The 26600-nt window shown below is 44.5% G+C and overlaps 1 long non-coding RNA gene across 2 annotated transcripts in view; it reads right to left on the bottom strand.

Annotated features, from left to right (window-relative positions):
- Positions 1–4306: 4306 nt before the first annotated feature.
- Positions 4307–26600, bottom strand: part of LOC118840420 — a 35994-nt gene continuing 13700 nt past the window's right edge. Inside the window, exon 4 of one of the 2 annotated variants that reach the window (XR_005009660.1) lies at positions 4307–4855. This is a non-coding gene — a long non-coding RNA (uncharacterized LOC118840420). Of the gene's footprint in view, positions 4856–26349; positions 26539–26600 lie in introns of those variants that run through there. The other variant, XR_005009661.1, reaches the window with a different exon arrangement.

The following is a 26600-nucleotide window of genomic DNA, read 5'->3' as shown; positions in this document are numbered from 1 at the left end:
AAGGCATCTGTCAACTGCCTAGTCAACTTCTTTACCTTATGGTCCTCCTATTCCTACTTGGGATTTCATTCTACTGGGGATAAAGTAGCCCTCCCTTGAATGTGACCCTTTTCCCATGACCTAGTGAAGGAAAATTGTGAGCTCCTTCTTTAGTTCTAAAACCAGTATGGGGCCCTCATTTTTCTTCAGGCTGTGCAGTACTACTTACCCAAGATGAGAGGGGCAGCAGCCTGGATGCCGTGGAGGCTGCTTGACCCTGTAGAAGGGCCTGAGCCAGGCCCTGCTGGAACTGCATGCCCTGGGCTCTGACCAAGGGAACTCACATCTCTTAGACTCCTTGGAGAGCCATTAGGTGGGGGAAAAGGTACCGAAGAATATTGAAGAATCGGGGCAACCACATGCTCACTCTGAATCTAAGTTCCAAGTGGGTCTACAGGCTGGGCTGGGAGATTACATGTTAAAAAGGCTCAGCCTGAAACATGACTAGAAGCTGGACCTTCCTGGTGGCTAGACCTAGGATCTTCCTGATGCCCTGGTTTCATCCCTAATTCTGAAGCTAAATTCCAACCTTAAAATAAAAAGCTAAATATGGGTAAACAATGATAAGGAACTAAACAAGGATAAACTTTATAGTCTAACATGGGAGATGACTACTTTTTTTTTCTCTAAACCCTGTCATCAGGAATCATAGAATTTAAGTAGAAGGCCTTAGAGTGGTTCTGTTATGATGATTTTAAAAGAAGAATGGAAAGGGAAGGAAAGAGGAATAAACTGGGTGGGGGCAGAGGGGTGAAGGGAGAGGAATGTTAAGGAAAATTATCTCATTCAATTGGAGTATCTAAATAGAAGTGTATACAAACCAGGAGGAAGGAGACACTTGGACATCTTTGTCATCTGAATTGGTTGAAGGAGGGAAGAATACACAGACACAGCTGGCTACCTAAATACATTTTACAATAAAGGGAAACGAGGGCAGAGAGAGAAGGAAGAGGGGAGAATAAGAGGGAGAGTAGATTAATGGAGAGATTTGTTCTATGCAAAACAAACTCTAGGGACATACAAAAATATTTGCAGTGGGAAAGAATTGGAAATGGAGAGGAATGACTGAACAAGTTATACAAATGTGATGGAAAACTGTTGGGCTCTAAGAAATGACCAAGAGGATGATTTCATAGAAACCTGGGAAGCCTTGTACAAATTGATACAGAGTGAAGTGAGCAGAACCAGGAGAGCAATTTATACAATAACAACATTATAAAGACAAACAACTTTGAAAGACTTAGGAACACCAATCAGCATAACAACCATGATTCTAGATGACTCATGATGAAACATGCCTGTCCACCTCCCTATAGAGAAGTGAAGGAATCAGAATGCGGAATGAGGCTTTTTTTTTGGACATGGCCAATTTGGAAATTTGTTTGGCTCAATTACAAATGTCTGTAAGATAATTTTTTTTTTAAATCAATTAGGGATGGGGGAGAATTGGGAGGGAAAGATGGTGGATTTTTGTTGATTGAAAAAGTTTAATTTAACAACTTTTTTAAAGAAAAAAATAAGTAGCCTTATTCTGCTTGACCCCAAAGGATGGAACTAGGAGCAACAGCTGAAATTTGAAAAGAGGTTAAAATTAGGGTAAGTATAAGGAAAATCTTCCTAACAATGAGAACTATCCAAAAGTAAGCTGTCTTGGGAGGAAGCTGATTTCCCATAACTGGAGGTCTTCAAAGAAAGACATCTGGCTGACCACTTCTCAGATAAATTAAAGGGGATTCTTATTTAGTTATGGGTTGTATTAGATGGCTGCTGAACTCTTGCTAGTTCTGAGATTTTGCTTTTCTTCATGAAGCAAGTGACAGAGCTGGAAAGACTCATATGTTCAGTTACCTGTAGGACCCTGCCACCTGGAGAAATCCCATCAGCACCTCAAACTCATTGTGTCCCCAAATGAGCTTGTTGTTTTCCCCCAACAAACCTGCTCCTCCTTTGAATTTCCTTTTTTTCTATCAGTGGTACTACAATGCACCCTGTATCCCAGGTTTGATGTTGCTATCTCGCTCACTTAAGTCCAGTCATTTACCTGCAGGAAGTTATCCTTCCTATCCATTTGACTTCTGAAATACCTCCTATATCTGCCCCCTCTTCTCCATCCCGCTCCCACTCCAGTACTAATATTGAGTATCACCTGCCCAGACAATTGCAATAAGCTCCTAAAACAAATCTTCCTAGTCCTACACCCTCACAGGCCTCCCCTCACTGTCCTCCAACTAGTCTTTTCATATGTTGCTGGATTTCTTTACACATGGAACAAATCAATCAATAAACATTTATTGGATGCCTACTATGCGCCAGAGACTGTGTTAAGCACTGGGGATACAAAAGGAAGCAAAAGATAATTCCTGCCCTCAAGGATATTACAACCTAACTGGGGAGACAACACACAAACAAATATATACACAGCAAGCTATATACAGGATAAATAGAAAATAATTAACAGAGGGAAGGCACTAGAATTAAGTGGGATTGGGGAAGGCTTCATGTAGGAGGTGGGTTTTAGCTGGGACTTAAAGGAAGACAGGGAGGTTAGTAGACAGAGTGGAGGAGGGAGAATGTTCCAGCCATGGGGCACAGCTAGAGAGAATGCCTGGAGCTGAGATGGAGTGTCTTGTTTGTGGAAATGCCAGGGGGACAGTGTCACTGGATCAAAGAGTACCTGTCTGGGAGTAAGGGGTAAGAAGACTGACTGGAAAGGTAGGAGGGGGCTAGGTTGTGAAGGCCTTTGAATACCGAATAGAGCATTTTGTATTTGATCCTTGAGGCAATAGAAGCCACTGGAGTTTATTGAGTAGGCGAGTGATATGGTCAGACCTGTACTTTAGAAAAATCACTTTGGTGACTGAAAGGAGGATGGACTGGAGTGGGGAGAGACCCGATACAGGCAGACCCACAATCAGGTTACTGCAATAGTGCAGGTGTGAGGTGATGAGAGCCTGTACCAGAGTGGCGGCAGTGTCAGAGGAGAGAGAAGGGGGTGTATATGAGAAAGGTTGCAAAGGTGCAATCAAAAGGCCTTGGCAACAGCTTGGATGTGGGGGGTGATGGGTGAGAGATAGTTGGGAATCCAGGATGACTCCTAGGCTGTGAGCCTGAGGGGCTGGGAGGATCATGTTGCCTCTATGTTAATAGGGAAGGTAGGAGGGGGTGAGGATTTAAGGAGGAAGATAATGAATTCCATTTTGGACATATTGAGTTTAAGGTGTTTACTGGACATTAGTTTGAGATGTCTGAAAGGCAGTTGGAGATGCAAGATTGGAGGTCAGCATAGAGGTTGGGGCATGGTGGGTAGATTTAAGAATGAATCATAGTATTCCTTTGCTCAAACTTCCCAAATAGTTCCATATTTCCTACTGAGTAGGAAAGCTGCCACTACTCAAACTTCCTTGCTTGGCATTCAAGGTCCTCCACAGTCTAGCACTATTCTGCCCTTACAGTTTATGTCAGACTACTCATCTCTATGTGCTCTAGATAAAAACAGGATTGCTTTCTCTTCCCCCATGTCCTGAGGCTTCCTCCTTCAGAGTCTTTGCTCATACACACTGCATTTCTGAAATGTCTCTCCATCCCTTACCAGTTTAATTTCTACTCATCCTTTAAAATACAATTGAAATGGTACCTCCCTGGAGGGCTAAGCAGGAAATTGTGAACCAAGACCAGTAGCAAAAAGCTAGAGGGACATCTGGGGGATGCAAGGTCAAGAAATCACCATGGAATCAGCAGAGTGGTGTGTGTATGGGTGTGCTTGTGTATGTATGTACTGTGTGTATACATGCACGTGCTTCTGTGTTGTATGCATGTACATGCATGCATGTGTGTACGTTCCTATAGGTACACATGTACATATGTATCACATGCACTCGTAGCATACAAGTATACATGTGTGTAAGTCTGTGCACATGCATGTACATGAATGTGTGTATGTGTGTGCAGGTGTGTGCAGCTATGTATATGTTAGGGAGTAGGGGGATGGGAGAGGAGAAAAGCTTGAGGTGTCAGAGACTGAAATAGCCACATAGGAATCACCTCCACATTTATTTATTGACTGACTGAGAGAAGAGAAGAAAAGAGAAAAGAGAAGAGGGCCTATGATGGAGCCTTAGGGGATTCCTGTGTGGCTAGTTCCTTCTCCGAGGAAATTCCATTTCTCAAAAGGCTGCTGATAGAGACTAGAACATAGCAGCTTCAAACTGTAGAAGAATGAATAACTCGACCATTGGCAAACACTGAGAAGTCAGTACAGGGAGCCGTGCTTTATTGTTGCTGCTGCTGCTGCTGCTGCTGCTGCTGCTGTGGTTTGAAGGGGTGGGTGGGATTCATAGTCAATTTGCACTTAGGTGATTTGAGTCTGAGGCCGGGCAGAACCTCCAAGCCTGTAGCTGAAAATACAGGACTGGAGTTAAGGAAAGAGGTCAGGGCTGGGGAGATACAGGTTTGGGACTCATCCAAAGGGAAGCGATTATTGAAACTAAGGGCAAATGAGTCATCTGAGAGAATATGAAGAGAAAAGAGAAGAGGCAGCCTGCGTCAGGAGCTTGGGATGCTGCGGGACTGAGCCGGGAGGGAGACAGAGACGTTGCTTTGCTCAGGAACATTTCCTTCCCTTCTTGGTCGTCACGTTGTCACTTTAATTGCAATAGTTGGGCACCTTAAGTAATTGCAATTCCATGCCGAGTATTTAGGAGTACCAGGAAGCAGCTTCACGGTGGTGTATACTGTCTTAGCACGGTTGTTGTTGTTAAGTTGTTTCAGTGGTGGGTGTTGACTCTCCAGGATCTCATTTGGCCCCTTAGCACGGTACCTAGAATATTAATAAATATTATTGAATGAATGACAACTTCTGTGACTATGAGCTAGAATAAGAGGCAGCATTTGTGGTAAGAATGGGCAGTGGATGGGCATTCCTACGAGATTAGGGATTGAGCAGAAGAGGTACGTAGAGTAAGAGTGGGTATATATAGTAAGCGAATGTTCTGGAGTGGCTTGAACGAGAAAGTGAAAATATAGAGGGTGTCTAGAAAGGCTTACAACTGAGGTAAGACTTTTGGGACACCTTGTATCTCTTTGAGCATGCAAGTACTGGATGTGACTTGATTTCGAATGATGCCTCCTTTCCTCTTCCCCGAACAGTACTTACTGGAACATAGTGAGAAACAATGAAAAATGGTTATAATTAATTTCTTCCCAGTACATTTTATCTGAATCTTGGGCATCTGACCCCTTTCCTGGTTTGGGATTAATGGGACACTACTTGGCCTGACTGCTTGGCACAGTAGAAAGAATACTGTGTTTAGAAACAGAAGACCTGGTTGTTGTTTTTTTTTTTTTTGAGAGAGAAGACACTTACAAACATACCTATAATACAAAATGCCGTAACATAAGACAAGTGTATAGGAGAGGTACAAATTGCTATAAGAACTCGGAGGAGGGAGAGATCAATTCTGCTAGAATGAGCAAAGAAAGCATCACAGAGGAGCTATTATTTGTGCTGGACCTTGGAGGATAAATAGGATTGTGTTGAGGGAAGGGCGTTCCAGGTGTAAGGAATGGTGTGCACCAAAGTATAGAGGCAGGAAAACATGGGATATGAGCAGTTTGGCTAGAATATATAATATATGAGGAGGTATAGTGTGATATTAGGCTAAAAATATATTGGTACTAGATTATGATGAGTTTTGAATACCACATTAAGTAGTCTAGACTTTATTAGGCAGGCAATGGGGAGTCATGGAAGTGTTTTGAGCAGAGGAGTGATATAATCAATACTGTGCAATGGGAAAATTAATTTAGTAGTGAAGTATAATACAAGTTGGAGTAAGGAGAAACTGGAACTGGGGAGACTGATTAGAAGGTTACTATAAAGCCCAGGAAAGAAGTAATGAATGCTTGGGGTGATAGCACTGGGAGCTGAAAAATGCAGGGGCAGAGGGCAGTACTAATTTAAGAAATTTTGCCATGGCAGAATGAGCAGGACTTGGCAAGGGATTACAGAGAGCATGGTGGTGTGGAAAGAGCCCTGGCTTTGGAGTCAGACTCAGGTTCAAATCTCACCTCTGCTTCTTGTGAACTTATTTTGGCCAAGTCCCTTCATTTCTCTGGGTGTTTTCTCATCTAAAAAATGAAGGGTTGGGACTATGGCTTTGAAGTTCTCTTCTGGCACTAAAATCCTATAATCCTGTGGATGTGGTGGGTGAGGAAGAGGGATGAATGAATAATGACTGAGAGGATGAGCAGGAGTGACTCATAGAATGGGGAGTACAGTGAACAGCAGCATAGAAACCAACGAGGGGAGCAGGCTTTGGGGGGGAAGATGATGAATTCTGATTTAGACATATTGAGTTGGGATCCTACAGCATTAGCACTTGGGTCCTAGTTCCATATGGTGCCTATAGCTGATTTAACAGATAGTTTCTGCTCCACCCCAGTACTCAAATATTCACTTCCTGTTTGTTCCCTCTCATTCAGTCCTTCTCCTTTCTGGCTCAACCCTGCATAAAACTTTTTTCTCTGAATGCCACATTAATGGCACATCTGTCATTTCTGACACTGCTGGGATGTACAGATGAATGGATGGTCACTACACACTACACAGCAGTCCCTCATTATACTTTGGATTTTGCTGGCTCCTCCTCAGCCTGCTTCTTGATAGCAGGAGGCAAAGGACCTGTTGTGTTGTTTTTCAGTCATGTCTGACTCTTTGTGACCCCATTTGGGGTTTTCTTGGCAAAAATACTGGAATGGTTTGCCATTTTCTTCTCCAGCTTATTGTACACATAAAGAAACTGAGGCAAACAAGGTTAAGCGACTTGCTCAGGTTCACACAGCTGGTGTCTGATGTTGGATTTTAACTGGTGAAGATGAATCTTCTTGATGCCAAGCTCAGTGCCAGTGAGCTGCCCAAAGGGCCTATAGGGATCATCTTTGTCTCGCCTGGCTGCTGTGTCCCCTGAGCTGGAGCTGTTGGTCCTTTGCTTCTGGTGTCAAGCCTCCCCTCCCTCCCCTGATTAGAATTTGAGAAAGAACAGAAATCCCAAATTAAATCATTCAGCTTAAGAGGTACTTGTAGGTTGCCCTGGAATAGAAAGTTTTGTGGAACCTAGATTTTTGCTTTCCAAAACCAAGCCTAGGCATTCCTGTCAACAGCCTTACATTCTCCTGCTTCACCTTGGCTCCAAAACATACTTTCACTCTGCTCTCCAAGGTAGGAGGAGGGGGGAGGGAAGAGCAGTGAACTTGGCTAATGGTTATTATTGACTATATGGGCATCTTGGCCTAATCACTTATCAACCTGCTGTGGAGGAGGTGAAAGTTCCCAGTAATGGAGCAGTCTCATTATATTATTGAAGTTGTCTCTGCTTTCCTCTCAAGAGAAAAATTGGAGCCCCTTTGGAGTCACTAGGGCAGTATTTCAGAGACGGGATGAGGACTCCAGTGGATTTTTTTTTTGTAGAGGGTGGAAGAGGCACAGTATTAGAGAGTCTACAATTGGCTCAGACCTTATGGGTCAAAACCCCCTGAAGTTAGAGCTGAGAGTGGCCCTTGCTTTTACAGTTGTGGATACTGGGGCCAAGGTTCTTATACAGCTTAGCAGAGAATCCATAACCCAGACCAAACCAAAAATCCAAGGTAGTTAATAAATACGTCCTGAACACACTTTCTAGCCTCTAAAACATAAGCTCCCTGAGGGCAGGCATTGTTTTGTCTTTGTATCTCTAGGCCTGGTATACTCTTGGTGCTTGACCCATTTTTGGTGATTGATAGTGTAACCCTTTCACCTGCTTTTTACCCAATTGAGAATGAAAAGTCATCAGATGCCAGAGAGCAGTTGGAGTTAAAACAGCTACTAAGTCTGCTTTGGTGGGGAGGGGTTGTTAATTTTACTTTTAATTCAAATTTTTGCTGGACACGAACCATTTTCTCTTAGGCTCTGGAATCACATACAGAGCAGTCACTGCCTCGCTGCTCTAGAGGAATTGGGCCACAGGATTTCTAAGGAGAAGGAATTGTGGAGGTCACGTAGGATAACCCCATTACTTTACACTTGAAGAATGCGTAGAACGATGATCTGGGAGAAGTGACCAGTCGAAAATCACACAGCTACTAGATATCACAGCTAGGATTCAAATCCAAGTCTTCTGATTTCCAAATCCAGGAGAGACTTTTACAGATCATTCCTCCCCTCTTCCCCCCTTGTCCTCAGGGATTTCTTTCCATTTCCATGTATATCTCTTTTATGTACATAGTTATTTACATATTGTTTCCTGCATTAGAATTAGAATTCACATTAGAATGTGAAGTCCTAGCCTTTCTTTATATCCACAGGGCACACATCAAGCTCTTAATAAATGCTAGTTGCTGGACTGTTCTTTCTACCACATAGCATCTGTGAAATGGGCTCAAGATCTTTCCTCCTATAGGGTACTGAATCTTGATGGATCAAGTCTCTTCCCCCAATGCCAGTGGTGTGGGAGATTTCTGGATAATCAAGTGGCTATTCTCATTGATAGCTCCTCCCCCACCTCAGAGCCATCAGGAAAACCAGGGGTGAAAGAGGGGGAAGAGGGTGCTAGTTGTTCTGTAAAATTCCGGTTGGATGAAATCACTACCCTTGAAGCTCTTACAATTTTCCTCAGTCTAAAGAACTCTCCCATCAGCATTAATCGGTTGGGGGCAGGCACCAGCAGCTCCATTCTACTGGAAAGAAGTGGAAGAAGAGGAGGGCTATTTTAGAAATGAGAGCCTGGGGCTGCTGGGGTGGGGTGAGGGGCTGTTCCTGGATCTCTGCTGCTCTACCCCACCCTCCTGCATCAAAGGAACTCTTGGCTTCTGGACCAAGAGAGAGAAAAGTGCAGGTCAGCCAAGCCCCAAGTTTGTAAAAGGAAGCCACCCAGCAATGCAATAAAGTGTGTAAGACAAAGACTTCCCTTCAGAAGCGGGAGCTAGAAGGTGCAGGGGATCACAAAACAAAAAGAAAAACAAGGAAGCACTGCTTCTCTCCCAATTATTGTGCACTCTCAGCTGTATTTTGTTGACCTGGCTGATTTCAATCAGCTTTCAGCACATCCAGCCTTCACCTGCTATGAATCAAAACCTGGAGGGCTCTCTGTTCTTCGTGCTCAGAAAAAAACCCTTTGATAAGGTTGTTATGGATGCAAGGCAGAGCAGGCTGGGCTGGGTGCTTTTCTTAGGCTGGCATTACACATTTATGATGCAAACCAATGAAGGAGGATGGTTATGCAGGGAGTCCAGGGTTAGGAGAGGGAGCTGAGTCAGAGGGACTGACTGGAGGGATGGTGCTTGACTCAGGGGAAGCAGGAGGACTAGAACACCTAACCCCCGATTAGCAGATAGCTCTGGGACCACAGGCTGAAGCTGAGGTGGGAAAAAAGGCCACCATGGAGGGGGTGACAATGAGACCTGTGAGTCTCAGAGAGGGGTCCATTGTCATCCCCCTCCCTCTGGGTTGTTGGATGGTGTTTACTTTTCTTTGTGGCAGGTGGACTGATTGCTCTGAATGCTATGCCCAGCTGTCATATTGGGGATTCCTTTCCTTCACTACCCTGCAATGATCAGTGCTCAGTGCTGTGCTGAGGGTATCACAAATTGCTGTGCCCTTCCATCACAAAATACCTTGGTTCAATGACTGTATGAATGGAGAATGACCAAAGATGCATCTAGTTGGGTAGGAGATGGCCCAAAGCTTGTACTCTCAGTGTAGCATAGGGGAAAGAGCATTGGCTTTGGGGTCGGAGAATCAGGTTCAGATCTCAGCTCTGACCCTTCACATCAGCTCAGATGACTAAGAAAATGACTCAGTCTTCAGGGATGCCACACCCCCTTGATGGAGACTGAGAACGGGATTGCCAGGAGCATCCATCCCCAGAGTACAGGTGGAGGGGAGTGTTTCATAGCAACTACTTTGAGACAGAGTCCATATCTTCAGTGCCTGAATGGGTAGTAGAGGGGAGAGTGGGACCCTGCTTTAGGGGTATTCCTTCTAAATAGATATCTCTTTGCAAAAGCAATTGAGGTTAAAAGGCTAATTGATATTGGGAAGATGTCGACTTCCAACTTATATTGGAAATGTGTTAAGTGATATGGGGGAAAACAACTGCTGTAAATATATACATACATACATACATACACACATTTGTGCAAACATACCTATTCTATTGTAGCAGTACCTGTGGGCTCATGCCCCTAACTTGCATTGTATAGTCTAGGAGTAGGGAACCTGGGGCCACTAGGCCCCCCAGTGTGGCCCTCTAGGTCCTCAAGTGTGGCCATCTGACCAAGTCCAAACTTCACAGAACAAATCGCCTTAATAAAAGGATTTGTACTGTAAAACTTGGACTCAGTCAAAAGGCCGCACCCAAGGACCTAGAAAACCACATGTGGCCTCAAGGCCCCAAGTTCCCCACCCCAGTACAGTCAGGTTGAGTCCCCAAAGCAATGACTAGTGCTCCTTTGGAGTTTTAGAGGCAACTCCGAGGGTTTGGGGTTTCTAATAATGTCACTCATGGGTCCCCATCAGTTGTTTTCCCCAATATGATTTCACAAGTTTCCACTATTGGTTGGAAGTTGATATCTTCCCAATGTCAATTTACCAATTAACACCAATTGGATTTTGTGTATATGTATATATAAACATTATATATATGTGTATATATATAAGTATATAATATCATATATCTGTATGTCTATCTATTACTTGGGAGAGGAAGAGGGAAGCAACAGGATAAGATTATCTCCTTCTGCTCTCTTTCTATGCTTTCTGTCTCAAGCGGTTCTTGGGCAACTTTGAGAGTCAGGATGGTACAATGTTTAAAACGCAGGATTGGAGTCAAAAAGTCTGGGTCTGAATGCCCCCCTCAAGTAGCTGTGTGACTCTGGACAGATTACTTGACCTGTCTGAGCCTCAGCTTCCTCATTAGTAAAATGAGAGGGTTGCATTTGATGATTTCTACTTTCCTATTTACATCTAAATCTATGATCCTAGGCCTTCTTTTTCCTCCCCTTCAAGACTGCCATTGATGTTCGTTTTAACCTGATCTCCTTTTTTTTTTTAACATTTCTATTTAAAGTTTTGAGTTCCAAATTTGATTCCTCCCTCCGTCCCTCCTGTCCTGTCTCCCTTCCATCTCCCCTCCCTGATATGGCAAGCAATAATTATAGGTTATACATGTGCAATCATGTAAAACATTTCCATATTAGTCATTTTGCATAAGAAGATTCAACTAAAAGAAAAAAAAGAAAGTGAAAAATAGCATGCTTCTATTTGTATTCAGTCAATATCAGTTCTTTCTCTAGAGGTGGATGGTATGCTTCATCATTAGTCTTTTGGGATTGTCTTGGATCACTGTATTGCTGAGAGTAGCTAAGTCATTCACAATTCTTCATTGAACAACATTGTTGTTACTGTGTACAATGTTCTCCTGGTTCTGTTTACTTCACTATGCATCAGTTCATTAAAGCCTTTCCAGGTTTTTCTGAGATCATCCTACTTGTCAATTCTTATAGCACAATAATATTCCATCACAATCATATACCACAGCTTTTTCAGTCATTCTCCAATTGAAGGGCATCCCTTCAATTTCCAATTCTTAGCCATCACAAGAAGAGCTGCTATAAATATTTTTGTACAAATAGGTCCTTTCCCCTTTTTTTTGGATGTCTTTGGGATATAGACCTACCAGTGGTATTGCTGGATCAAAGGGTATGCAGTTTTACAGCACTTTGGGCATAGTTCCAAATTGTTCTCCAGAATGTTAACCTGATCTCTTACATCAGTACTTCCGAAGACTCACCACTGTGTGTGGGCCCTCCCTTGGGAATTTGCAGATCATCAATGCTTCATACCTCAGTAGATGGTGGTGAGTTGTAGTGGCCAGCTATCTGTTGATGAGCCTCTCCTGCTCTTAGCATTTCTAACTCTTTGAGGATAAGCACATAGTCACCTTCCTCTTCCTAGGTCTTGTTAGACTTTGTGATCCGGCTCCCCATAACACAGCATCACTTCTACCCTAATCCCCCTAGCATTAAAGTAGGACCTTAGTGGAGAAACTCCATTGCATTAGGATAAAAATATTTTGTGGAAGTAAGGGAGAGATACAACATACATTGTAACTTCCCTTAGTGGGTTCTTTACTGAATCCACTTAGGGATGGTCCTGGTGTAGTTAACGCTCTGTGATTGCTAGCTGTGTGGCCGTGGGAAAATCCTTTAGCTTCTCTGAGCCTCAGCTCCCTCATCCGTAAAATGGGTGTAATAGTAGTCTGGATGGACTGGATGACTGCTAAGGACTCTTTGACCCCTGAAGCCTAGGATTCTATGACTCCCTTCTCGTAGAGCAAATGAGCTGCCCCTCTGCTGCTCTCAGAGCCACAAAGGTATGGGAAAGGTTCCTGTTGCTGGAGGGGTCCATCTTTAAAGGGGAGGTTTTGCCCATGGTTTCCAACGTCTAAGGAATCTATGCCAACTTCTGGGTGTGTCTCTGGTGATGGACTTAAAGTCTCCTAGCAACCTTGCATTTAAATACTTGTTCCTGGGGCTGGTGTCTGGGGGGCGGGGGTGGGGGTGGGGGTGGGGAGATGTAATTTGTACAATATAGATGGCCCTTCCTTTAGTGTTTCTTGGGGGCAGTATTGATTAATATAAATACATGTGTGTACATGCATATATACATATACATCCATCTATGCATATAAATATATAAGCTTCAATAGCTCAAAACTGCACTAAAATTTTTGGTACAATCTTTTTAAGTATACACACATAGGTGCACATACACACTCATATACATACATGTATATTTATATGCATATGCACATATATATCACATATGCACACACACATATTACACACATATATATCTCATCACCAAAATTTTAGGCTAGGATGTTGCTGGCAGTCAGGTTATGGTTTCCTGAATGTCCTTGGGGTTGATCTCTCTCTGAGCCCTGCCCTTTGTCCTAAAGCATTTTCACCTGTTTGCCAGGGAACCCTGGGTCCCCTTGGGTCTCCAGGGTCCTGTGGGAGGAGGTGAGTACAAGCAGCCTGCACAGTATTACATAATACCGTAAGTAAAACACAAACAAAGCAAAGGTTGTTCTGCTTGTCAGCCTCCTGGACCATATGGAGCTGAGACATGATTGTATTACCTCTGTTATACTGCAGTGGAGCTAAATAGAAAAGCCATAATAAACCATTCTGGGGAGGTCCCTGGGCACTGCACATGGAGGAGCACAAACAGATAAACAAAAAGAGCTGTAGCTGGCCCCATTTTTAAAGGAAAGAGAGAAGAAAAAAGGGCAAGGAAAAGAGGGAAGGAAGAGAAAAGAAAGGGAGAGAAAAGGAGAGGGGAAAGAGAAAAAAGAGGGAAGGAAAAGAGGAGAGAGAAGGAAGAGAGAGAAAAAAGGAGTGGAGAGAAGGATTAGATAAAAAGAAAGAAAGGAGGGAAGAAGGGAGAAGACAGAGGGAGAGAAGGGAAGAAAAAGAAAGGTTTGGAGAGAGGATGATGGAGGGGACAAAGAAAGAAAAGGAAAGAGATGAAGAGGAGCAGAAAGGAGGGAAAGGAAGAGGGGTAAGGGGGAGGGAGAGATAAGGGAGAGAGGGAGAGAATGAAAGTGAGTCTGCCAATGAGTAGAAGTTGTACATTTCTGGGGCTCTGACTCGCCTAGTAAGATTTCCATCAAGATAATTTGATTTTGGCTTTTCCAAAGTGCTGTGGGGTATGTGTGTGTGTGTGTGTGTGTGTGTGTGTGTGTGTGTGTGTATTTTGAGGGTGTGTGCAGTGAAGAGGTCTCCATATTTTGATTGGTTGGTGGGTGACAGATGGGGAGGTAGCTCATCCTGAGGGGTTTTTGGATTGTCACTTCTCTAGCCCTTCCCCTCTTTCCTTCAACTCCTTCCATTTTGTCCTGCTCCCAGCCCTCCAGGGGAGAGCTCAGGAAACAGCACAAGCAGAAATGGGGAAGTTGTCAAGATGGATTGAACAGTGGCATAAGACAGAATCAACTTCCCTCCTCTCTTCTGAATCTGACCACTTTACACCTATCCTAGCTCCATCCCTTGTGTTTTTCTTGGGGGATCAAGGAAGACAGTTCAGGGAGTGCTTCTGAGGACCTGGCTATATGTGTTGGAGGATGGGGGGCTCTGGGGTGGGAAGGAAAGGCCCCAAGATCAATGCTAACCCCAGCCAGATCAGAGTTTGGACAGGTCACATGTCTATGAGGATTTCCTCCTCCAAATCTTGGCTAAAATAAATAAAGCTGGAAGGAAGAAACAATTCCAGACTTTGCCAGATGTTGATTCTGAGCTGAGCCTTACAGGAGGGAGGGAGGATTTCCTAAAGTAGAAACTCCCTTGCATGGAAATGTCTGAGAAAATATCCCTTGTTTGCATCCTGTTTGTTCCAGGTGTGCAGAGGAAATGCATGTACTCTGTGCAGTTAAGCCAGCTGTGGCTTGCCAAGTCCTTGGCAAGGTACAGAATTCTAGAACCATCAGGCTGGAATGCTCATTTTGTCGGTTCTCATGTGAGCCAGGACTATATCTATACCATTGGATTGTAGATTTAAAGACAGAAGGAACCTTAGATATCATCTAGTCCAGAGGTTCCCCACCCCGATCTAGTCCAACCCCCTCATTTTACAGATGGGGAAACTGAGGCCTAGAGAGGCTAAGTCATCCAGCACCATGCATGGTAATAGGCAGAGCCTGGATTCAGGCCCAGCTCCTCTGTAACTTCAGCACTCTTTCCACTGTACTTACTACCCTTCTAGTGACTTGGAATGGATGCTCAGCCTTTCTCCAGCACATGTGGTCAGGTCCTCAGAAGCACTCTCTCAGCTGTCTTCCTTGGTCTCCCAACAAAACCATGAGGGAGAGAGCTGGAAGAGGCATGCAGGAGCCCTACCCAGAAGGGAGGAGGAGAGGTGGTGCTGTTTTATACCACTGTTCAATCCATCTTGACAACTGTCCCACTTCTGCCTGTGCTGAGTTTCCGGACCTCCAGCTGAGTGGCTGGCCACATGATTTTTCTGGAGTTGAATGAAAATTCCTCCACAAAGTGGATAGAGCACTGGAGCTGGAGTCAGGAAGACCTGAATTCAAATCCAGCCTCAGATACGTCTTAGCTGTGGGACCCTGGGCAAGTCACTTAACTGCTATCAGTTTCCTCATCTGTAAAATGGGGATGGTCATAATTCTTCTTTATAACTTGCCTATTATGTAAATAAGTCCAGTGGGAAGTTATATGGAGAAGATATATTGGATTCCATGCCTTGTTGGGGAGGGAGGGGGGCTGGGGAGAGGAAGAAAATCTGGAACTCAAAATTATGTGGAACTGAGCATTGTAAACTAAAAGTAAAAAATCTGAATTATAAAAAAAGAAAAAATACATAAAAAACCTGTAAATGAAAGATCAATGGAAGTTAAGTCTTATTGTGATGTCTAGGGATTGCTGACATACTGAATACCTGAAAGATAAAATAAACATTTTAAAAAAAAAGAAAAAAAAATGGGGATAATACTACCACCTCCGTCCCAGGGTTGTTGTGAGGATCAAATGAGATAGTTGTAAAGCACTTAGCACGGTGCCTGGCACATAGTACTATGTAAACATTAGCTATTATTGTAGTTATTCTATTAATGACTCCCCACACGCCATCGTCCTGTTGCTTTCCCATAAATAAACATCACAGATATGGAAAAGCCTTACAACACTGAACATCTGTGAAGGCTTCAGGGAGAGGTTGTGGCAAGGCCTCTAAGGGGAAAAGGGAAGTAGGGTTGCTGCAGACAACATTGACCATTCTGCAATATCATCTTGGAATCACAGGCAAATGAATCTCTCTTATTCTGAGGATGTCCCCAAAGAAGGAGATTCCACAGCCTTCGTTGGAGGTGCTTAATACTCCTTTCTATTAAGAGATTCTTGGTGTCTAATCCAAATTCCCCATGCTGGCATTTAAATGCTTGCTCTCTTATCCTTAGTGGATTTTGCAAACAACTGGTCACCAGATTCTGAAACAGTACGTCCTGTATTAGTCTTCTGTTAGCCGTGTAATCCTGATGTCCTTACTCATTCCTTTCAGCTTTCTTTTCTACCTGCTCAAGGTGGGTCAGCTTAGATGCTCATTTTTCCTCTTGGGCCCCCGCCCCCAAATCCAGAAATAGAGAAGTCTGTAGGTATGGGTCTTCTGTGGGAAATGTCCTGTAATGTCCCATTTCTTCAAATAAGAAGGATGGGATAGTAGGTAGAACATTGGAATTAAAGTCAAGAGACCTGGGTTTGAATCTTGTCTTGGATTGTAGCTGTTTTATCACTGGCAAAACACAATCTCCTGAAGGTTCAGTTTCCTTATGTGGAAAATGAGGATAATGGCACTACCTGCCTCATAGGGTTGTTGTAAGAAACTCACTTTGCAAACCTTAAGTTTCTACATAAATGTGATAATTAAGTATGTTTAGGAACTGTTAAAGAACTCCCCTGATCTACTCTCAAATGAAAATTCTTTTTTTTTTTAAATTTTTTTTGGAGGGGGGAAGGCAGGACAACTGGGGTTAAGTGACTTGCCCAAGGTCACACAGCTAGTATGTGTGTCACGTGTCTGAGGCTGGATTTGAAATCAGGTTCTCCTTACTCCAGGGCTGGTGCTCTACTCGCTGCACCACCTAGATGCCCTTTAAATGAAAATTCTTAGGGGAAAACTCTTACCCAAGTCCACTGTGGTAATAATTACCATCCTAACAAGTCACATTTACAGATGGGGAAACTGAGGCTCAGTGAAATGAGAAAAATTACTTGTCCAAGGTCACACAGCTAGGATTCATCCTCCGTTCCTCAGATTCCATATGCATAATTGTTTCCGCAACATCATGGCTTAGCTCATCTAGCCCATTCCTATCATTTTGCAGATAGGCAACTTTGACCCAGAGAAATTGGAGAAATTACCTAAGCTCACACAGGTGACTGGTGCTAGCCATGGCACTAGAACCCAGGTTTCCTTCCAACAGATTGATGGTCAAAGCTCCATCAATTCTGGATGGCATCACCCAACAAGAAAGGAGATAAGACACTTTTCACCACTCCTTCCAAGAGATTATAGAATTGAGAGGAGGCAGGAACCCTAATGATGTTTAGTCCTCCCCTTTCATTGTGCAAGTGAGGATACTGAGGCTCAAAGGAATTAGAAACCTGTACTACATACCCACAAATAACCAGTAACAGAGCCGGGATTGAAGCTTGGTCCAAACTTGACTTCAGATCTAGCTCGCTTTCCTCTACTCCATCCACTCCTTTAATTCTTCCTTTCAGGGGTTGGAAGATAAGGGCCATCCCTAGGCTGGCCTAGGACAGATTCCAATGTATAGTCTTGCCCTTGACATTTAGATCAAGATGAAATTTGATCCAGATGACCATCAAGGGCTACTTGAAGGGTAAAGGCTGGTATGTGCGTGTGTATGAGAGAGAAAGAGAAAGAGAGAGAGAGGGAGAGGGAGAGGGAGAGGGAGAGGGAGAGGGAGAGGGAGAGGGAGAGGGAGAGAGAGAGAGAGAGAGAGAGGAAAAGAGTACTTTTGCTCTTTGCCTTGAGGTGGGAGATGAGTGAGAGTCAAGAGGCTGGCAATCTGGCACTCAGAACCCTGGCTTCCTGGCTTCAAGTCCTAGACTCTTTTCAACGTGCCACACTGACCCAACCTATGATACTTGATTAATAAATGGTTAATCAATTGAATAACAGTCCATAGAAATTTTTACCAGACTTCTCACCTACTTCCCCATCAAGAAGGAGAAAATAAGTTGCATCTACAGTAGCAGCATCACCATCTAAGAATTTTTCATTGGTGTACCAATTTATGTATGCTGGTCATTGTAAAATGATGACTCACATTTTTGTGCACCTTTATGATTACATAGCACTTTTCACAACAGTTCTGTGAAACTAGGTAATGGGAGCATTATCACCCCCCTTTCACAAGTAGGGAAACTGAGGCAGAGGGAGAGGAAAAACTGCCCAGAGTCAGGAATGGCCCTCTCCCCTCCCCATTACAAAGCTGGGACTAGAACACAACCTTTCTGACTCAGGCACTAGATTTGGTTGTAAAGGACCTGGGTTCACATATGAGTTCTGCCACTTGGACAATTCACTTCTCTGGTCCTCATTGCCTCATCTGTAAAATGAGAAAGTTGGACTAGATGGGAGGTGTCAAACACACTGAACTCCTGAGTTCAGCCTGAACCAGATTAAAATGTAAGCAGGAAATATTTAACAACAACAACAACAAAAATACCAAAGAACATAGGCACTATTAATGGGTGGTTTTCTAAGTCAATATGCAACCCACAGGAATCCTTATATATGGTTTAATGGATCTATTTCTATTTGAGTTTGATACCTCCAGACTAGATGATCAATCTCGTGCCCTTGAGGTCCAAAATTCTGATCCTGTCCCCTACGTGCCCATCCCTGTAGGGTATGGAGGTTGGGACGTGGAACAAGTAGAAGATGGGGTTCCTGCCCTCAGGTAGCTTAGTAAGATCTGCCAGCCGACACGCCTAGTAAGTACAGACCAGACCGGAGATAAAAGGAAAGTGGGAGATTGGGCTGTACAGAACCAGATGGCAAAAATGGGAGCATCTGCAGCTACCCCACGGAGGGCAAGGCTAAGAGCACCATTCAGGCCAAGGGGTCGGCACCGAGCTCAGTCTCTTTCCCTGAGCTAAATACAGCAAGTGACTTTTGGCCAGGCTCCTGGACAGCCTGGGTGAGGGGTCCTGCCCTGAAGACTATGGAGGAGAAGGGAAAAAAGAACGGGGCCTGACACACACATCCCTAATGAGACCAGCCCGACCCTTGCCGCTCGGTCCCCTCTCCCCTTCCACTCCCAGCCCCGCATCCCCACTCCTCGGTCTCAATTGTCAATTAAAATAAACAGCCTTGTATTCCAGCGCCAGGCTCCAATCTATCTCGGCCGGGAGGATACGTACAGATTTGTGGCAGTGCCCGAAAGTCCTTGCTCAACCTTTTTAATATCTGAACAAAGCAATCAAACCCGATAAGATCTAGTGAAGGCGAGATCACTCTTCTGTCCCTGGGATGGAGCCTTATTAGTCTGTGGTCCACATCATCAGAGTTATTGTGCCATGTTAAATTTATTGGTACTATCTCACCTCATTAAATACTTAAATAGACCTGACAGGACAGAAAAACGGGGCCTTTTTTATTTTTTTTTTTCGCTTTCCAAAGGGAGCTGGCGTTTCCCCGCGTCCCAATTCACCTCTGCAGCAGCCGCCGGCAAAGAAAGGAGAGGAAGGGCAAGGCAAGAGGAGGTGCGGCCGGCTGCTGCTGCTGCCGCCGCCGCCACCGCCGCGGGGAGATTCCCCGGCTCCCGGTCACAGCTCTGGCTTTTTAGCCCCGATGCTTGGAAGGGCAGGATGGCTAGTTTGCACGTATATGGGCGGCGGGGGTCCGCGGGATGAGCAAGGAGGGAGAAATGTGAGAATTTAGAGCTGGAAAGGACCTTTGAGGCCATCTAGGCCAACATACTCATTTTACATAGAAGGAAACTGAGTCCCAGAGAGGGGAAGGGATTTGCCCAAGGTCATAGAGGCAGCGGAGGGATTTGAGTCCAAGCTCTCTAAATTCACATCCATTGTTCTTGCCTTTGCGCTGCGGGGATGAGGCCTGGGGGCGGGGAGGGTGAAGGGGAGGAGGAGAAGCAGAACCAAGTCCCCACATTTCTTGCCTTCGCTAAATTGCACGAAGTCTGACTTTTAAATTTTCCGAGAAGAGCCTTGTCAGTCACTCTACCCAGTACAGCTGCCAGAAATAAAGGTCAGGGTGACTGTGGAGGAAAGAAGAAAAAAAGAAAGAAAAAAACACCAGAGTGCGCTCAGTCCATTCGTCGTGACTGGGACTTGTGCTCTTTATTTAGCAAATAGCTCTGGAACCACAGTGTCAGATTCCAGCTGGGTCCAGGATTCCCTGACCTTGGCAGTCTTAATGCAGACTTGCAGAGAGCCACCAGCCTCTTGGCCCTGGGCAAGTAACAGCTGATGGTGGGTGAGTATCTAAAGATGCTAATGCCTCTTACGTTTTACCCCCTGCAACTCTCCTGTGGGGCAGGCAGAGATTCTGGAGAGAGAAAGTGTTCTGTACAAGGCCTAACAGGTGAAGGAGATGCTCTCTCGATATTTTGGCCAATTTCCTTCCTTGCCAAGGCAGTGATTTGGGACGTGGCTTCCCCGTGCTTCCTTGCACTCCTTCTATCTGTGCCTGCTGAGACAGACTCTTTTCCTCCAGCTGCTTTCCCTCTCCCATCCCAGGTCCTCGTTTGCACCTTGTTAATAAGGTGGGCAAGGGGCCAGGAGCTGGCACTCAGAGCCAGCTCCCTGGTTCCTTCCATTCCTAATGCCCTAAATGGCTATGACACCACACTTAATTTCCGTTTTAGCGCAAAGGCTGGTAGGACATCAGCCGGCAAGGACAGGGTCCGGTGACAGTATCTTCAACAGGTGCCATCATCCTCTCTTTAATTAAATGCCACTTGGAGCTCAGTGTCCTGCGGAGCGGGAGCTCCATGGACTTATGTAACTCTCTCCCTCTTCAGAGCATAAAGCTCTTTACAAGCTCTATGACTCCCAGCGTTAAAACAGCTGTAATCCCTTCCCACCCCGGGAGAGAAGGCAGGCCATAACCAGGCACTATCTATGTTATCAGCTTAGAATAGCATGGAGCACATAAAATCCAGAGACAGAGCTGTTGAGAGAAACAGAGATGGTTGACATTTGCCAATGGGGTAATTTACTCCTTATCTTTAATTATTATTATTATTTTAATATTCCAGAGGGCAGATTTGAGGAGGGGGATGGGCAGGAAACACTGTACCTCCACTGCCTCTCTCTGAGCTCCCCCAAACAACTACAGTAAGTAGTGAGGAGGCTGAAAAATGAGGATTGGTGGAGGTAATTGCGCAATGTCGAGAAGGCGCCCCAGTGAGGGTTTTTGGGGAATTGGAAGGCGGCTTGTGTGCATGGAGATAAAAAGCCCAGTTTGTTCTGAACCGAATGCTGGTTTCCGGTACACGGGGAAAAGCAGTGATTAATTACCGCCCAGGCTGCTGTATGTCTTCATTTAGAAGCCGCAGCCTCAATTACGTTTAATTACTTCCCCCCGTGGCCTTAAATCAAGGGCGACTCCAGAGTGGGGGTGAGCTGCCGAGGTACACTTCTCGGGTGGCCTGGCAAAAAAGCAGATTGTGGGATGGAGGAGGAAGGAGGAGCTGCTTGATCAGGTGTTGGGGGTGGGCTGCTAGGTTCTGACAAATGGGTGGAAAATGGGGGGAGGTAGAGGAAGGAGGAGACTAGCAGGAGTCAGAGGAGCTGGGTTCAAATATCCCCTGCATTCTGACCTACCTGTGTGACCTTGAGCGAATGATTCCGCTGGTGCAGGCCTCAGTTTCCTCTTCGGTAACATGAGGGACTTGGACTAGATCAGACACTTTTAAGGTTTCTTCCAGCCCTAAATCTGTGATCCTATGATGCTTCAGAGATAGTGTACTGAAACTCATCTCAGCTCATCCCTACTTCTCCCCTGGAGAACTGAATAATAATGGTAATGATGATAATTATAGAAAGAATTAATAACACATCAGATGTGTTCAGAGGAGCTCAAAGTCCTTTCCCATCTATGATCCTGCTTGTCCTTTCAACATCTTCCTTATGAAAACAGGATTATTAACCCCATTTTAAAGGTGAGAAAACTGAGGCCCAGAGGAGTCAAGTAACCCCTACAAGGGCATCAAACAAATGAAAGGTCAAGCTGGTCCCAGCTGCTTCTCCAGACTTTTTAGTTTCCTGAGCAGGAAAGGTCCAACCCTTCACATCTCCGTGCAATAATTGATTCTCCCCCCTTTCCCAAATCTTCCTCCAGCTTTTAGAATTTGACAGCGTTGGAGAATGTCTCCCAAAGCTTAGGGTTAATGTGACAGGCTCCAGATAGAAATCGCTAAATCGAACCGTAGTACAAATCTTTCTTTTGGTTGTTGAGTCATTTCAGTCGTGTCCAATTTTTCATGACCCCATTTGGGGTTTTCTTGGCAAAGATATTGGAGTGGTTTGCCATTTCCTTCTCTGACTCATTTTACAGATGAGGAAACTGAGGCGAACAGGGTTAAGTGACTTTCCCAGGGTAAACCAGTTAGTGTCTGAGGCCAGATTTGAAGTCAAGAAGATGAGTCTTCCTGTCTTCAGGCCTGGTACTCTGTCTGCTGCACTATCTAACTGACCCAAATCCTTTTTTATTCAGTTCAATTCTCTGGACTGGGGTCACAAACATTTTTAGTATATACAGACAGTTGGGAAGGTGTGTATCCCAGCTATGTAGGGTTATTAATTCTCCTTCCCCCATTCCCCTCCAAATATATGATTTCCCACATATACCCCTAAGGGGATTAGGAACTTATATAGAAATATTTTGGCAGAAAGAGTCTGGGGCAGGCTGGAGTTTCACCTCATGGAATCAAAAGGCCTCTGTTCTCCAGTTTTCAAGCTGTGTGCTTGTCTTCCTCTGTTTGGCCCAAGTGTTGGGGAAGGTAGACTACTTCTTCTAAGAGATATGGGCAAAGGACACTCAAACCTCTGCCAGCCTTGGTGGCCAGGTAGCCCTTTTGCAAATTTGGGTGGAGACTATAAAGCATGCTTCTGTTAGATGAAGAGATCCTTTATCCCTTCCTGCTACTGTGAAAAGATATGATCATAGATTTAGAGCTGGAAAGAATTTTAGAGGCCATTCAGTTCAATCCTCTCACTTTATAAATGAGGAAACTGAGTTTAAATGACTGGCCCAGGATCAGACAAGTACGTAAGTGTTTGAGGCAGAATTTGAACTCAGGTCTTCCTCACTCTAAGCCATGTAGAGTTTAAGTAGATAGCCTTAGATCTTCAGGGGTTCCATGATGAGTCTTCTGTCACAGCCATTTCAAGGTCACTGGCCTTTCCATCAGGGTCCAACCCAGATGTCACCTCCTCCATGAGACCTTTTCTGTCTCACCCTGGGGAGGGCTACTTCCCAAAGTCAGAAGTGAGCTTTGGGTCTTTTGTAATCTGAATCTTGTCCTCCATAGGACAGGGATTCTTTCTACACACATGCCCACTTTGGTCATCACATTCTAACTCGAACCATAGTTCTATGGATCACCATTTTATCCTTCTTACTAGATTGTAAGCTCTTAGAGAACTGGCCTTATTTCTTCTTTCATCTTCACATTTCCAGCCCTGAGTGGTGCCTTGCACACAGTAGGTGTTTAATAAGTGTTTGTGGAAACGAAGTGACATTTTTTTCAGTTATCTGATGTGATCAGTAGCAATGATGCAGGGGAGACCCCAAAATCATTGCCTCCCACAGCTTGGCAGTTCCTCCAAATTTTGATGAGTAAAAAGTTGGAAACTCGTGCTAATGCAGGTGCCAATGCTGGTGATCCTGGGGCTCTGACAATGGTGGCATCAGGGTTCACAGACACGTTGTAATGTCTGCTGCCCATCTTTCTAAGAAGCTCCAGAGACTCTGGTCTTGTATTCTCAGCCTGAAGATACGTACAAAGTGAGACCATAAAGTAAGGCAGCCAGCATTCAATAACCGTGCCAGGGTAGACAAGCGGGACTTTTACAGAAGGTTCACAGAACTGCATGGGTATGAAGAACACTAAGTAAGAAGGTGGGTGAACTGCATTAGTTGAGATAGAGCCCATGCTAATGAAAGAAATAAAGTGCCAAAGAATTCCAGATCATATATCTCTAGGTGAATGCCATCCTTCAAAATGTTCCCTTATGGAGGCTGCCCTCTTGTCTCAGTGATACTGCCATTGAATTACTCCAGACACCCTTGGTGCTCCCCTTTTGTGAACTATCTGCAGAGAGGGCTGAGGAGCCTACCCAAGAAAATAAGCCTAATATTATTAACTTTATTGCTCACCTCCGTGACACAGCTTAGTTCCGCACCTCTTGTCCAGGCTTGGCTCCAGAGGACTCTGGGCTATTTTCAAGAAATCGAATCTACCCTTTGCAGAAGAAGATTTGCCTTTACCAAGGATGTTCAGAAGAACATGTCCTATACTCTGAAGGCAGTTCCCAAAGTATAGTCTCCCAAAATGGCAGCACCATTGGAATAAGTGCATAGTCTCCCAAGATGGCTGTTTGGGAGAGAACAGCAATTCAGAGACATCACGTTACAGTGGAAAGAGTGCTGAACTTAGGGTTATGTTACTCTGCTACTCATGGCCCATGTCACCTGGAGCAAATGACTTAATCTCTGTTGCCCTCGGTTTCCTCCGCTGTAAAGTGAGGTGGTTATACTATATGACCTGTAAGTTTCCTTCCATCTCCAAAACTATGATCCTATGAATGTCTAAGTTCTAGGGTTTTCCTTAAAATTTGATTTCATTAGCTAGTAGATAGATATACCCGTCTCACTTAAAGGTGGCTGGTGGTCTTTGAGCATGGCATTGTGACTGACCAGCTGTATCGCTAAGGCAATATTCACAGCAGCTGCTATTGCTATGAATATGCCTGTGTGGTTCTGAATCACGAAATATAACAGACCCTCCGCATAGAAGACAGAACCAGAACATTTGTTCAGACGCAGAAAGCCAAATCCCAACACCAGTAAACCGACAAAGCAACAAGGAAGTTAATATACACTATCACTGCAGAGATCAACTCAAAGTCTTCCCACAAATAAACACACACAATCCTAGCTGCCTCCTTGCCTGCTTCCTCTCTCCCATTGCTCCAACTGCTCTGACCTCACTTCCTCTCAGTTCTGCTTCACCCTTCCTACTTCACCTGTTCAGCAAGCTCCTCCCACTACATGTGACTTAGGCTTCTATGTGATTTAAGCAGGTCACATGGGCCTATCAATGGATGGGAAGATCTTCAAATTAAGCAAAAATACATTAACAATGCACTAGCAAGGATGGTAGGCTGAGGGTCCTACTCAAGTAGACCCAACAAAGAGGGAAATAGTCCATCCTCTTTCAAAATGGTGCCCCTGCTGTATGGTATCTACTTCATTCGCTTACCCATGATGGCTGCTTTTCAGATGTGTCAGCAACCTGGTGAAATGATATTCTAAGCATCCTCTATAGGCCCTGCCAAGGCCTATGTTTCTCCTGATGCTCTCTATGCCTTACACACAGATGGATATTTAGGAATGTTCTCCTTGGCCTGTGAGAATGAAGAGGTTGGAAGACTCAGAGGAGAGCCGGTGCCATAGTATGTTTGGGTTTAAATCCCAGGTCTACCACTTACCAAATAGATGATCTTGGATTAGTCCTGTCACTTCTAGGAACCTCAGTTTCCTAATCTGTAAAATGGATACAGTAATACTTGCAATGTCTTTTTCAGAGGATGGCTATGAAGAGCTTCATAACCACCCAGCTTTATCAAAGTCAGTTATGATTATGCTGTTTCCAGACCCTTGATCTTTGTGCTTTTCTCCTGAAAGTGGAGAATCAGACTGAACATTTCCCCCTCCTCCCCTCTCTCCTTTTCTGATTTCTGTCCAAAGTAATTTTCAGAGGAAGAGAACAATGGGGTGAGAAGATGGCAAGTGAGACTTCTCAGAGATGTACACCCCAAAGCGATGCCAGTTTCCAGAACAGCAAGTGTGCCATCTGGAATAAAAAGGCTTGGAGAGCAACTTGGTTTCTGGTCTCCTTTTTTGTTCTGCTCTCCTCTTTCCCCCATTGGCAAGTAAATGTTTCCTCTTTGCTCCCTTTCCGCGCTCAATTTCCTTTTGCCTTAGGGTGAGTGACCCAGCAGGAACAGTTTCTTTGTCTGCTCCTGTAAGTATCCCATCTCTGTGTGCTCACCTTCCTTCTGTCACCTAACAGTTCAGGGAGTTTGGGAGTGCTTTCCCCCCTGTAGCATTTGATGTTCTTGCCCCTTGGGAGAATTTTTAATATTATTTCATTTCTTCGAACGTTTATTAAGACAAAGAGAAGAGAATATTTTGTGTTCCCACCAGAGACACTCTCCATTCTGATATTAAAAACAAAAACAAACACAACAACTCATAAAAAAAAAAAACTCCACTACCCAACCTGAGGCCAGGAGGAGAGAGAGAGAAAAAAAGAAATATCCTAGAGATATTTTTACCTTCAAAGATCCATCACTCATTACTGCATATCACAGACACATCTACAATCTCATCTTCTTACAATTCTCCGTGAAATAAGTGTAAATGGAAAATAATACCCCATTTTGAAAGTTCAACAAAATGTCTTTATCCACCAAATGCAGCCCCAGCTGTCTCATTTTCAGAAACAAAGCACGATTTTAAATAGCAGCCCGCCACCCAAATAAACACCGGTGACTTTATCCAGGTCCACATGATTCTTCAAAGATGGCCAAACCATCCACTGAATCTCCAGTCCCCTCAGAGCCTGCTCCAAGCCTCTTGCCTGTCAGCCAGCATTGGACAGCCTTAAAAGAGAAGTGGGGAAACCAGAAATGAGACTGACTTGTGGGGGCTCTGTCTTTGCGTC

Source organism: Trichosurus vulpecula, chromosome 2 (genome assembly GCF_011100635.1).
Source record: "Trichosurus vulpecula isolate mTriVul1 chromosome 2, mTriVul1.pri, whole genome shotgun sequence".
Lineage (NCBI taxonomy): Eukaryota > Metazoa > Chordata > Mammalia > Diprotodontia > Phalangeridae > Trichosurus > Trichosurus vulpecula.
Note: the sequence above shows the minus strand (reverse complement) of the source record. Positions and strands in the feature narration are given on the sequence as shown.